At 55.9% G+C, this 13,982-nt stretch overlaps 1 pseudogene; it reads left to right on the plus strand.

The window, feature by feature from the left end:
- LOC129399397 (calcium homeostasis modulator protein 2-like) lies at positions 1–3,354 on the plus strand (annotated as a pseudogene).
- Positions 3,355–13,982: the final 10,628 nt, after the last annotated feature.

Here is a 13,982-nt window from a genome sequence, read left to right on the forward strand (position 1 = left end):
ATGGCTAACCCCATCACCCACTTCCATTCGAGCATTTTCAGGAGCAAGGATTTGGTGACATTAAATGGGCTGGTGGCTCTGGGCACCACGGGGGGCCAGGAGCTCTTCTCCTTGTTGGCCTTCCAGTGCCCGTGCTCACCAGTTCAGAACTTCTGGTATGGGTTAACGGCCACCTTGGGGCCCGCCTTGTTGCTCTTCTTCATCAGCATCATCCTCAACAACCAAACCAGGAACCTGGTGGACGGGTGCCGGTGCTTCAGGACCAAGAAATGCCCATGCATCCTATATTCGATCCTGGGCCGCGCAGCCGTGGCCCCCCTCACCTGGTCTTTCATCTCCCTGCTGCGCGGGGACGCCTACGTCTGTGCATTCAGCGAGTTTGTGGACCCGTCCTCGCTCACGGCTGAGAACGAGAGCTTCCCTCTCTCCCACGCCACGCAGATCCTGGCCATGTTCCCTTGCGGGGAGAGCCCTGACAAACTGTCCGGCTTCCGGGAGGAGGTGAGCCGCAGGCTCAAGTTTGAGTCTCAGGTAAGGCTGTGCTGAGGGATGCTCATCCCTTCCCTGGAAGGTGGCGGGCGGCTCAGTGCCCATCCAGTTCCTGGGTTCCCGTAATCAGTGGCAACCATTAAGCAAGATTCTTAGTGTGGTAAGAATCATTTTCTTGGGGCTGGAGCAATAGCACAGAGATAGGGCGTTTGCCTTGCACACGGCCGATGGGGGTTCGAATCCCAGCATCCCATATGGTCCCCGAGCCCTGCCAGGAATAATTCCTGACTGCATGAGCCAGGAGTAACCCCTGTGCATCGCCGGATGTGACCCCCCCAAAAAAAAACAAACCGAATTGGGACTGGAGTGATAGCACAGCGGGTAGGGCATTGGCCTTCCATGCAGCCGACCAGGGTTTGATTCCCAGCATCCTGTATGGTCCCCTGAGCACCACCAGGTTAATTCATGAGCGCATAGCCAAGAGTGACCCCTGTGTATCTCCAGGTGTGACGCCAAAAAGAAAAAAAAAAAGAATCATTTTCCCATTTCAAATAAGAGAGTTTTGTTCATTTTTGCAGTGCTGGGGGTGGAACCCAGACTCACACATGCAAGGACGGTGCTCTATTGCCAAGTCTTTTCCCAGCCCCTCCAGATAAGAATTTAGATGTATTGGGTCTTGGTGAACCTCAGAAGACCCCATGAATGCTTAAAACTTAACTCCAATCGTTTTAGTTAAGGAAGGGAGAGAGAGGAAGAGGGAGGGAAACAGCCAGGGTTTCAAAGGGAACAGGAGCAGAGGGGAGAGAGTGGGAGATGCCCCAAGGTAAAAGTGGATTTACATACTCAGGCTGGGATGCGGCTGCCCAGTCGGGGAGTCTCCCTGTTGGCTCACAAAGTGCCACAAACTGCCCCGGCTTGAGGTTTTCCATGCAGATAAGAGTCTGTAGTAGGGGCCAGAGTGGTAGTACAGCGGTGAGGGTGCTGGCCTTGCACACGGCAGACCTGAATTGGGCATCCCATATGGTCCCCAGAGCACCGCGGGTGTGACCCAAAAAGCAAAAGAGAAAACAGAACAAATTAGTCTGTGGTTAGGGTCTTGTCAAGGGCAGAATTTGGGGGAGTCTTCTTGCAGCTCATCACAGCCCTAGTTCCTGCTGGCACCTCTCTCCTGGGCCACCACCTGTGCCAGCCGGGTCTCACGGGGCCCGTGTCTGCACCACAAAGGGGCCCTTTCCCGGGCCCTGGGCTCCGGTAGGGCCGGTGATGCTGCAGCTTTGAAGCAGCTCTCCAGCCTCTCATGCCCGCCCACAGTCTCCCCTGCCCGCGGGCCCCAGTCGGGCAGTGAGAAGTGAGGCATCTGACCCCACGTGCCGACACGGACAGGTCTGTCTGTGGCAGAAACCGCTGCTTTAGATCCCATCTTGGTCCTATTGCCTCTGAGAAATTCATCTCCTGCTCCCTCCTACCTTCACCTTGGCTTTGCTCAGAGGCAGCAGAGGGATAAATAAATTAATGAATGAAGGTCAGAGTAAAGGAAGGTGCCTGGTGGAGCCTGAAGGGACAGAGAGGAGGCCCGGGAGCGACAAGGAGTCACTGACCTAGTGTTGGGACATGGCAAGCACCAGTTGTGGCTGGGGACAGTAGAGGGGCCAGGGTGCAAGCCTGGTGTGCACCCAGCCCGATCTGGTTCAATCTGACACCACACGGTCACTGAGCACAGCCAGGGACAGCCCTGGAGGCTCGCCAAGCATCACTGGGTGTGTCCCAGGCGTCACTGGGGAAAGTTGGTCATCCCCTACCCTGCAGGGTTCGGGCAGCACCACATCCCTCAGGCCTTAAGGCTAAACTGTGAGCCAGGTTAGCTGAAGTATCACCAGTGACCCAGGTTCAACACACACACACACACACACACACACACACACACACACACACACACACAGAAGCTACAGTAAAGGGGAGCGTGAGCAGCCCAATAGATGGGTGTGGAGACACAGGAATGGGATTCCGTTGCTCAGAGCTGTACAGGGGCAAATGGAGGGACACCCACCCCAGGAGTCTGTGAGACAAGCATGAGGTAATTTTCATATAAGATAATGAGGGTGAGGAGGAAACAGGCATGTAGGGGCTCCCAGTGGGTCTCTGAAGGCTTCCCCGAGGTGGCATGGGACTGAGCCTGTCTGTCTGAGCCAGACTTGGAGGCTGAGATGTGGAAGGAGGCCCTGGGGTGGGGGAGAGGAAGGCAGCAGGGGTCTGCAAAGTCTAAGCACAGAGCCGGTGCCAGAGTGAGGGCAGAGGGATGGAATCCCGCTGGGAATGCTGGTTTCTCCTTCAGGGGCAGAATTTGCAGCCGGGCGATGCAGAGCCGGCTGGCTGGGGGTGAAAAGGGCCAATTCACCCCAGCTGCTCCGGACCCCCTCAGCTGCCCCTTTCCCTGACCGGCCCTCTGTGTCTCAGCTATTAGGGTGGGTGCTCCTCTGCACAGTGGCCGTGGTAGTGTTCCTGATCAAGTGCCCCAAGGCCTGCTGCTCGAAGCTCAGCTACCACTAGGAGGCCTACTGGGCCCAATACCTCGCCAAGGAGGAGCAGCTCTTCCGACACACAGCCGAGGTGCACTCACTCACGCTGGCGGCCAACAACGTGAAGCAGTTCTTCGGCTTCGTGGCGCTCAGCCAGAGGGACCAGGCACTAATGGCCAAGTTCCCAAAGCAAGGCACACAGCTGAGTCTACCGTGGGACAAAATCACTGGCAGCTCCGAGTACCAGGAGATGCTGGGCATCCCCCTCTACAGCCGCCTGCACAAGTGGGCCTTCTGTCAGCCTGACATCGATGAGGAATTCAATATGACCCTACTTCCCCACACGTAGCCCCAACTTGCTGCCAGCCCACCCCACGACCCTTGCAGCACCACCCTTTCTCCCAAACCACTGGCTCTGGAGGAAGAATGAGGTTCAGCGGTATGGGGTGTGGAGGAGAGGGCATCGGACCTGGCCGCCCCTGAAGGACAGGCCTGTGGACCTGAAGAAACGCCCGCAGTATGGGGCAATGGCTGGCCAGGCTGAGCTCAGACTCCACAGGCAGTAGCCCTAGATGCAACCCCAGCCCCGAGTTTTCCCGAGCATCACCCGGGAGTGACTCCTGAGCACAGCCCCAAGCAGAACCCCGGCAGCTGAAAACCTTCAGAACCCAAATGCTGCCATGCTCAAGGCCTCTCTCCACACACTCGGAAGAGCCTAACCCTAGTGGGAACTGGCAGGAAAACCCAGGTATGCCGGAACCCGTGACAAAGATCTCTAAGTGTGCTTGAATCAGAAATGGGACTCCTCCCCCCAGCTCCCCAGTTTTCCAGTAGCTTGGCAGTGACACCCGCAAACTGCACCCCGCCCCAATCCCGGCAATGCGCCATGTAATCTCATCAATGGCCAAGACCCAGAGACTACAGACTAAAGCTCCTGGAAGAGAGAGTCGCTGAACTTCCTAATGCGGTCGCACGACCTCTTATACTCTAATCCACTTATATACCAAGGTAGCACACATATGCTTGGTTATAACATACTTGCCTGTGTTTTTTTATATTCGAGCTAAAATGGCTCAGAATGAAATACAACGGCCTTCATACACTTTCCTATTGTGGTGGGAAGGTGCTCGATAGTGGAATTGATCTTTCAATATTATCTGCAATGAACTATTATAAACTAGTTTATGAAAATATAATATATAAAAATTATAAAATAAATAAATAAGCACTGGCAGAAGAAATCCTAAAACAGGTATGGCTCATGCCTTGCAGTGACTTACGTGGGGCACACTGATCCGGGCACCACATTCCCCAGGGATGATCCTTGAGAAAAGATAAAAAAGGTAAGGAGACAGCTGTCGGGGGGCAAAAAACAAAAAACAACACCTTGCTCCAAATCCACCCACTGACGCCCTCCTGTCCCAGGGTTCCCACATTCTGAAGTTCCCACGCAAAAGTCCTGAGATTTGGGCTCTACTTTTGGTTTCATCAGTTTGGGGGGGGGGGAGGCTGCACCAGTGACACTCAGGGTTTGCATGCAGCTTGGTGCTGAGGGGTGGCTCCGGGAGATGCCGTAGGACCAGGCAGAGTGAATAGCGCTTAGGATCGGATCCCAGGACTCCTGCAGAACCTGCCCCCCCCCGTTCATCCAGAAAACACATCTCCAGACCCTTAGGTGCTGGTTTTTGTTTATTTTCCCTCTACCTAAGATTTTCCTTTTTGGAGGCTGGCGCAATTGTACACTGGGTAAGGCGTTTGCCTTGCACGCGGCTGACCCGGTTCAATTCCCAGCATCCCATATGGTCCCCCGAGCACTGCCAGGAGTGATGCCTGAATGCAGAGCCAGGAGTAACCTCTGATCATTGCTGGGTATGACCCAAAAAGTGAAAAACAAAAATATTTTGCTATTTTTTTTCTTAGTTATGAGACCTGAGGACACCTACTTCTGCGAAAGACTTACTCCTGGGTCTGTGCTCAGGGCTGACTACTGCTGAGGCTCAGGGAACTCTATATGATGCCAGGGGTTTGGGCCCCTCAGTGTCCCTGTGAAAGACAAGTGACCACCTGCTGTATTATCTCTTGGATCGCTCCACCTGAGGTCTGAAGCCATATCAGAGTTAGCTGGAAGAGGGGTGCGACCTGCTGGGAAGATGAGTCAGGCAGGGCCGGTGGGGGAGAGGTGATCACTCCTTCCCCAACCTGGGCAGCTCTGCACCATGGGGGGAGCCTCTCAGGGTGGCTGGGCCTGGGCCTGACCTGCTGAGATCTTATAGTACAATCTGCAGAGTCCCCCCCCCTTCTCATCTGCAGTGAACTATTGTGAAATATTTTATAAAAATAAAATATATAAAAATTGTAAAATCAATCAATCAATAAGCACTGGCTGGAGAGATAGTCCAGCAGGCAGGGCTCTTACCTTAGCATGTGGCTGACCTGGGTTTGACACTCTGAATCACATATGCCAGGGGTGATCCCTGAGTTCAAAAAAAGGCAAGGAGTCAGCTGGGTGTGGGCGAAAAAAAAAAAAAAACACCCTGGTCCAACTTCTTTCACTGATGCCCTCAGAGCTCAGGGTCCCCACATGCTGAAGTTCCCATCCCAGCACTCCTGAGATCTGGGCTCTACTTTTGGCTTGGTTACTTTGAGGGGGAAGAGGCTTCACCAGTGGTGCTCAGGGGTGACTCTGGGAGATGCTTGTGGAATCCTGCAAGGTGAGCAGCAATGAGGACCAGACCCCAGGACTCCTGCAGAACCTGCCCCCCAGTTCATCCAGAAATCTCGTCTCCCAGACCCTTAGGTGCTGGTTTTTGTTTGTTTTCCCTCCACCTAAGATTTTGCTTTTTGGAGGCTGGAGCAATTGCACGGTGGGTAGGGCGTTTGCCTTGCGCTCGACTGACCCGGGTTCAATTCCCAGCATCAGATATGGTCTCCTGAGCACTGTCAGGAGTGATTCCTGAATGCAGAGCCAAGAGTAACCTCTGAGTAACCCCTGATCATTGCTGGGTATGACCCAAAAAGGAAAAAACAAACAAACAAAAAAAGATTTTGCTTTTTTTTTTTCTTAGTTATGAGACCTGATCACACCTAGTTCTGGTAAAGACTTACTCCTGGGTCTGTGCTCAGGGCTGACTTCTGCTGAGGCTCAGGGAACTCTATATGATGCCAGGGGTTGGGCCCCTCAGTGCCCCTGTGCAAGACAAGTGCCCACCTGCTGTATTATCTATTGGGTGCCTCCACCTGAGTTCTAAAGCAACCCCAGAGTTAGCTGGAACAGGGGTGTGACCTGCTGGGAAGATGAGTGAGGCAGGGCAGGAGGGGGAGAGGTGATCCCTCCCTCCCCGTCCTGGGCAGCTCTGCACGGTGGGGGGAACCTCTCAGGGTGGCTGGGCCTGGCCCTGACCTGCTGAGATCTGCAGAGAGGAGAGTCTCCCGGCTGCTTTAGGGGCTGAGGCAGAGGCACCAGTCAGGTGGGGCCCTGCTCACCCGCACAGGACGCCCACCTCCACCCAGGCTGTTCCCTCCAGCCCCCGCCGGCCTCCCAAGGAAGGTGGTGTGGGAGGGCGAGACCGCCACCTACCTCAGGACCCTGGCTGTGAGCAGCTTCCCTTCCGGAAGGTGTTTGTGATACAGTTCCGTGTTCGACGGGCTGTGCTAGGAGACGTGTGGGTGCTGGGCCAAACCCACCACGGACGGCCCCAGGCTGACAGCAGAGAGACCCCAGGCCATAAACACAGTAGTCCTGACCCAGCCCAGGGCCGCCACCTGCCCAGGGACCCCAACTGGAACAAGGACCTGAGGAGCTTTCATTCTTGGGGCCCAGCAGGGTAATGAGGCCTTGGCAGGCTGGAAAGACTGAGGGAACACAACCAAGATGCGGCCTGCTGGGAAAATGAGTCAGGCAGGGCCGGTGGGGGAGAAGTGATCCCTTCCGCCCCAGCCAGGCAGCTCTGCACCATGGGGGGAGCCTCTCAGGGTGGCTGGGCCTGGCCCTGACCTGCTGAGATCTTACAGTGTAATCTGCAGAGTCCCCCCCCCCCCTGCTCCCCACCCTCTGTCCTGCCAATTACCCAACTTGGGGCTGACATGCGCGACATCAATCAGCTGACCCTCATCTTTACTGGAGCAAAACTTTCTGAAGCCACCCAGCTCGGGCACAGAAGCAAAGCAGGAAGGCGAAGGGCGTCGCGGGAGGCCTCCACACCCCGGGCCGCCTGTCCTGGAGGTCTGGGTAAGCAAGGCGCCTGCCCTGCGGTGTGACTTGAAGCAGAGAAGAGTCGGGCCAGTCTTCACTCCCACCCCTCCCGGTTTTGTTGGAGAAATCTGGGGATACCGCTCACTGGTGTGGGCTGTGCTCTCAGAAGAGGACCTGGTCCCTCCGCAGTGACCCCCACCGATGGCCAGGCCTCTGGAACCCTACTTGGGAACTTTGCACCCAGAGTCTGCACTCGCGGGAGCCTTCAAGCCAAGAAGGGCTGAGGTGGAGCGAGGGACCATGCGGGCACCAGCCCCAGAGTCCCCTCAACTCCTTTCTCTGGGAGAGAGACCAATCCACGCTCCCCCTGGGTGGGGGTCAGATCTCTCCCCTGCAGCAAGCGAGTTCAGCCCTGACCCATCGGGAAGTCTTGGCGGTAAGCAGACGGGGCACAGGTGTAGAGAGGGGGCTGCGCGGGGCACCTCTGGGCGATGCCCCACCTGTCTGCTCTCCCCACCCCACAACCTGAGGACTTCGGCTTTAGCTCACAGAGGTGGAGAGACAGATGGGGAGACAGGCCACACCCAGGCCCCGTCTCAGCCGTGTGGGTGGTGCCAGAGGAGTGAACCCCAGAGAACCCTGGGTCCTGGGGCCCAGACTTCCTGTCGCTGGCAGGCTGGGGGGTCTGGGCTCAGGGTCCGGAGCTCAGGGCTGCCGAGTTGGAAAGATAAATTGGGGGAGAGAAGGTTCCTTAGGGCCTAAGGGTGAGCAAAGAGTAAGGTCAGCAGAGTCTGCGAGATGGAAAATTCACTTCACCCAACTACCCAAGGCTCCTGAGATGCGGCTCAAAGGTCCTGCCGGGCACCTACATGTTTGCAGTTTGCAGGGGAGGGCGCTGAACCCAGTCTTCACAGGGAAGAGGCCTGAGCTCTGCCTTGGCCACATCCCCCACCCCAGGCTCCAGAACTTCCTGGGGGCATTTCCTGCTCTTCACAATGGGGAGCATGACCCCTTCGCCCTCTCTGACAGTCTCTCTGGAGTCCTGGAAGGAGAGAGATGCGGGGGCCATGGCCAGGCCTCTGCACTCCCTCCCTGGCCCTCCTGCCTCCCTGAGAGGACAGGGGCCCAGAGGAGATGCCAGAGTGGGCGGGAGACGGGAGCCCACCAGGAGGGCGATGGTGCCCGGGACTCTCCCCAGCGCCACTCCACAGCACAGGGTTACCTCCCACCATCGGGGGCACAGGACCCTCCCACATCAGGACACTGGCCCAACAGACCACTGCCCGGACCCAACACACAGTCCGAAGTAAAGTGAGAGTCCTGTCGCTGCTGGCAGGCCACGGGGCCCTCCTCAGCCCCCAGGAAGAAGCTGGTGGAAGCCAGGAGGTCTGAGCATCCGAGGAGGAGGGCCCACAGCTCTGCCCCTGAGAGGCCACCCTGGGGCCACTGCCCCTTCTCCACGAGTCTGGGGGCTGACAGCCCACTGAGGGGTCCCGGGGATGAGGAATGATGGCTGAGTAGGATGCGGGCCACCATCACTGCCCCCTTGTCAGCCTGCCCCCAGGGGCTGCCCCTAGGGGTTGGGTTCAGAGCAACATTCTCTGTCTCCTGCTGTCCTACAGGAGGTGCCCAGCTACCATCGGAGTGACCAGCCTGGCCCTGCTGCAAGGTGCCTGCCAGCTTGCACTTCCTACTAGTGAAGCCCCTGCCTGACACGAAGGCTAACCCCATCACCCCCTTCCTGTCATTCATTTTCAGGAGCAAGGATTTTGTAACATTAAATGGGCTGGTGGCTCTGGGCACCACAGGTGGCCAGGAGCTCTTCTCCTTGTTGGCCATCCAGTGCTCATGCTCACCAGTCAGAAATGCCCGTATGGGCTGACGGCCACCTGTGGCCCGCCTTGTTGCTCTTCTTTATCAGCATCATCCTCAACAACCAAAGCAGGATCGAGTTCCGGTGGTTCAGGACCAAGAAATGCCCATGTATCCTATATTCCATCGTGGGCCACACTCTCGTGGCCCCCCTCACCTGGTTGGTCATCTCCCTGCTGCGCGGGGAGGCCTACGTCTGTGCACTCAGCGAGTTTGTGGACCTATCCTCGCTTCCCTCTCTCCCACGCCACGCAGATCCTGGCCAGGTTCCCTTGCGGGGAGAGCCCTGACAACCTGTCTGGGTTCCGGGAGGAGGTGAGCCACAGGCTCAAGTATGAGTCTCAGGTAAGGCTGTGCTGAGGGATGCTCATCCCTTCCCTGGGAGGTGGTGGGTACTCAGTGCCCTTCCAGATCCTGGGTTCCCGTAATCAGTGGCAACCATTAAGCAAGATTCTTAGTGTGGTAAGAATCATTTTCTCGGGGCTGGAGCAATAGCACAGCGGGTAGGGCGTTTGCCTTGCAACGGTCAACCCGGGTTCGAATCCCAGCATCCCATATGGTCCCCCAAGCCCTGCCAGGAATAATTCCTGACTGCATGATTCAGGAGTAACCCCTGTGCATGGCCGGATGTAACCCCAAAAAAAATAAACAGAATAAAGACTGGAGAGTTAGCACAGGGGGTAGGGCATTTGCCTTGCACGCGGCCGACCCGGGTTCGATTCCCAGCATTCGTATGGTCCTCTGAGCACCACCTGTGTAATTCCTGAGTGCAGAGCCAAGAGTGACCCCTGTGTATCGCCAGGTGTGACGCCAAAAAGAAAAAAAAAAGAATCATTTTCCCATTTCAAATAAGAGAGTTTTGTTCATTTTTGCAGTGCTGGGGGTGGAAACCGGACTCACACATGCAAGGAAAGTGCTCTATTGCCAAAGTCTTTTCCCAGCCCCTCCAGATAAGAATTTTGATGTATTGGGTCTTGGTGAAACCCAGCAGACCCCATGAATGCTTAAAACTTAACTCCAATCATTTAAGTTCGGGAAGGGGGAGAGAGGAAGAGGGAGGGAAACAGCCAGGGTTTCAAAGGGAACAGGAGCAGAGGATAGAGAGTGGGGGATGCCCCAAGGTAAAAGCGGATTTACACACTCAGGCTGGGATGCGGCAAAGTTCCCCAAACTACCCTGGCTTGAGGTTTTCCATGCAGATAAGAGTCTGTAGTGGGGGCCAGAGTGTTAGTACAGCGGTGAGGGTGCTGGCCTTGCACACGGCAGACCTAAATTGGGCATCCCATATGGTCCCCAGAGCACCGCGGGTGTGACCCAAAAAGCAAAAGAGAAAACAGAACAAATTAGTCTGTGGTTAGGGTCTTTTCAAGGGCAGAGGTTGGGGGAGTCTTCTTGCAGCTCATCACAGCCCTAGTTCCTGCTGGCACCTCTCTCCTGGGCCACCACCTGTGCCAGCCGGGTCTCACGGGGCCTGTGTCTGCACCACAAAGGGGCCCTTTCCCGGGCCCTGGGCTCTGGTAGGGCCAGTGATGCTGCAGCTTTGGAGCAGCTCTCCAGCCTCTCATGCCCGCCCACAGTCTCCCCTGCCCGCGGGCCCCAGTCGGGCAGTGAGAAGTGAGGCATCTGACCCCACGTGCCGACACGGACAGGTCTGTCTGTGGCAGAAACCGCTGCTTTAGATCCCATCTTGGTCCTATTGCCTCTGAGAAATTGTCTCCTGCTCCCTCCTACATTCACCTTGGCTTTGCTCAGAGGCAGCAGAGGGATAAATAAGTAAATGAATGAAGGGCAGAGTGAAGGAAGGTGCCTGGTGGTTCCTGAAGGGGCAGAGAAAAGGCTGGGGAGGGACAAGGAGGCACTGACCTAGTGTCGGGACATGGCAAACACCAGCTGTGGCTGGGGATAGTACAGGAGCCAGGGTGCAAGCCTGGTGTGCACCCAGCCCATTCTCGTTCAATTTGACACCAAACGGTCCCTGAGCACAGCCAGCGACAGCCCTGGAGGCTCCCCAAGCATCACTGGGTGTGTCCCAGGCTCACTGTGGAAACTTGGTCATGCCCTGCCCAGCCTGGTTTGAGCAGCACCACATCCCTCAGGCCTTAAGGCTAAACTGTGAGCCAGGTTAGCTGAAGTATCACCAGTGACCCAGGTTCAACACACACACACACAAACACACACACTCTCACACAGACACACACACACACACACACACACACACGAAGCTACAGTAGAGGAGAGCGTGAGCAGCCCAAGAGATGGGTGTGGAGACACAGGAATGGGATTCTGTTGCTCAGAGCTGTACAGGGCCAAATAGAGGGACACCCACCCCAGGGAGCCTTTGAGACAAGCATGAGGTAATTTTCCTATAAGATAGTGAGGGTGAGGAGGAAGCAGGCATGTAGGGGCTCCCAGAGGGTCTCTGAAGGCTTCCCCGAGGTGGCATGGGACTGAGCCTCTCTGTCTGAGCCAGACGTGGAGGCTGAGATGTGGAAGGAGGCCCTGGGGTGGGGGAGAGGAAGGCAGCAGGGGTCTGCAAAGTCTAAGCACAGAGCAAGTGCTAGAGTGAGGGCAGAGGGACCGAATCCCGCTGGGAATGCTGGTTTCTCCTTCAGGGGCAGAATTTGGAGCCGGGCGATGCAGAGCCGGCTGGCTGGGGGTGCTGAGGGCCAGCTCCACCCCAGCCGCTCCGGACCCCCTCAGCTGCCCCTTTCCCTGACCGGCCCTCTGTCTCAGCTATTAGGGTGGGTGCTCCTCTGCACAGTGGCCGTGGTGGTGTTCCTGATCAAGTGCCCCAAGGCCTGCTGCTCGAAGCTCAGCTACCACCAGGAGGCCTACAGGGCCCGCTACCTCGCCGAGGAGGAGCAGCTCTTGAGACACACGGCCGAGGCGCACTCGCTCACACTGGCGGCCAACAACATGAAGCAGTTCTTCGGCTTCATGGCGCTCAGCCAGAGGGACCAGGTACTAATGGCCAAGTTCCCAAAGCAAGGCACACAGCTGAGTCTACCGTGGGACAAAATCACTGGCAGCTCCGAGTACCAGGAGATGCTGGGCATCCCCCTCTACAGCCGCCTGCACAAGTGGGCCTTCTGTCAGTCTGACATCGACGAGGAATTCAATATGACCCTACTTCCCGACACGTAGCCCCAACTTGCTGCCAGCCCACCCCCCGACCCTTGCAGCACCACCCTTTCTCCCAAACCACCGGCTCTGGAGGAAGAATGAGGTTCAGCGGTTTGGGGTGTGGAGGAGAGGGCAGCGGACCTGGCCGCCCCTGGAGGACAGGCCTGTGGACCTGAAGAAACGCCCTCAGTATGGGGCAATGGCTCGCCAGGCTGAGCTCAGCTCACAGGCAGGAGCCCTGGATGCAACCCCAGCCCCGAGTTTTCCCGAGCATCACCCGGGAGTTACTCCTGAGCACAGCCCCAAGCAGAACCCCGGCAGCTGAAAACCTTCAGAACCCAAGTGGCGCCATGCTCAAGGCCTCTCTCCACACACTTGGAAGAGCCTAACCCTAGTGGGAACTGGCAGGGAAACCCAGGTATGCGGGAACCCGTGACAAAGATCTCTAAGTGTGCTTGAATCAGAAATGGGACTCCTCCCCCCAGCTCCCCAGTTTTCCAGTAGCTTGGCAGTGACACCCGCAAACTGCACCCCACACCCACCCCCGCCATGCGCCATGTAATCTCATCAATGGCCAAGACCCAGAGACTACAGCCTAAAGCTCCTGGAAGAGAGTATCACTGAACTTCCTAATGCGGTCGCACAACCTCTTATACTCTAATCCACTTATATACCAAGGTAGCACACATATGCATGGTTATAACATACTTGCTTGTGTTCTTTTATATTCGAGCTTAAATGGCTCCAGAATGAAATATAATGGCCTTCATACACTTTCCAATTGTGGTGGGAAGGTGCTCGATAGTGGAATTGGTCTTTCAATATTATCTGCAATGAACTATTATAAACTACTTTATGAAAATAAAATATACAAAAATTGTAAAATCAATCAATCAATCAATAAGCAGTGGCTGGAGAGATAGTACAGCGGGCAGGGCTCTTACCTTAGCATGTGGCTGACCTGGGTTTGACACTCTGAATCCCATATGCCAGGGATGATCCCTGAGTTCAAAAAAGGCAAGGAGTCAGCTGCGTGTGGGCGAAAAAGAAAAAAACAACACCTTGCTCCAACTTCTTTCACTGATGCCCTCAGAGCTCAGGGTCCCCACATGCTGAAGTTCCCATCTAAGCACACCTGAGATCTGGGCTCTACTTTTGGCTTGGTTACTTTGAGGGGGGAAGAGGCTGCACCAGTGGTGCTCAGGGGTGACTCTGGGAGATGCTTGTGGAATCCTGCAGGGTGAGCAGCTCTGAGGACCAGACCCCAGGACTCCTGCAGAACCTGCCCCCCAGTTCATCCAGAAAACACGTCTCCCAGACCCTTAGGTGCTGGTTTTTGTTGGTTTTCCGTCCACCTAAGATTTTGCTTTTTGGAGGCTGGAGCAATTGTACAGTGGATAAGGCGTTTGTCTTGCACACGGCTGACCCGGGTTCAATTCCCAGCATCAGATATGGTCCCCTGAGCACTGCCAGGAGTGTTTCCTGAATGTAGAGCCAGGAGTAACCCCTGAGTAACCCCTGATCATTGCTGGGTATGACCCAAAAAGGAAAAAACAAACAAACAAAAAAAGATTTTGCCTTTTTTTTTTTCTTAGTTATGAGACCTGATCACACCTAGTTCTGCTAAAGACTTACTCTTGGTTCTGTGCTCAGGGCTGACTGATGCTGAGGCTCAGGGAACTCTATATGATGCCAGGGGTTTGGGCCCCTCAGTGCCCCTGTGCAAGACAAGTGCCCACCTGCTGTATTATCTCTTGGGTCTCTCCACCTGAGGTCTGAAGCCATATCAG

Source organism: Sorex araneus, chromosome 11 (assembly GCF_027595985.1).
Source record: "Sorex araneus isolate mSorAra2 chromosome 11, mSorAra2.pri, whole genome shotgun sequence".
In the NCBI taxonomy this organism is placed as follows: domain Eukaryota; kingdom Metazoa; phylum Chordata; class Mammalia; order Eulipotyphla; family Soricidae; genus Sorex; species Sorex araneus.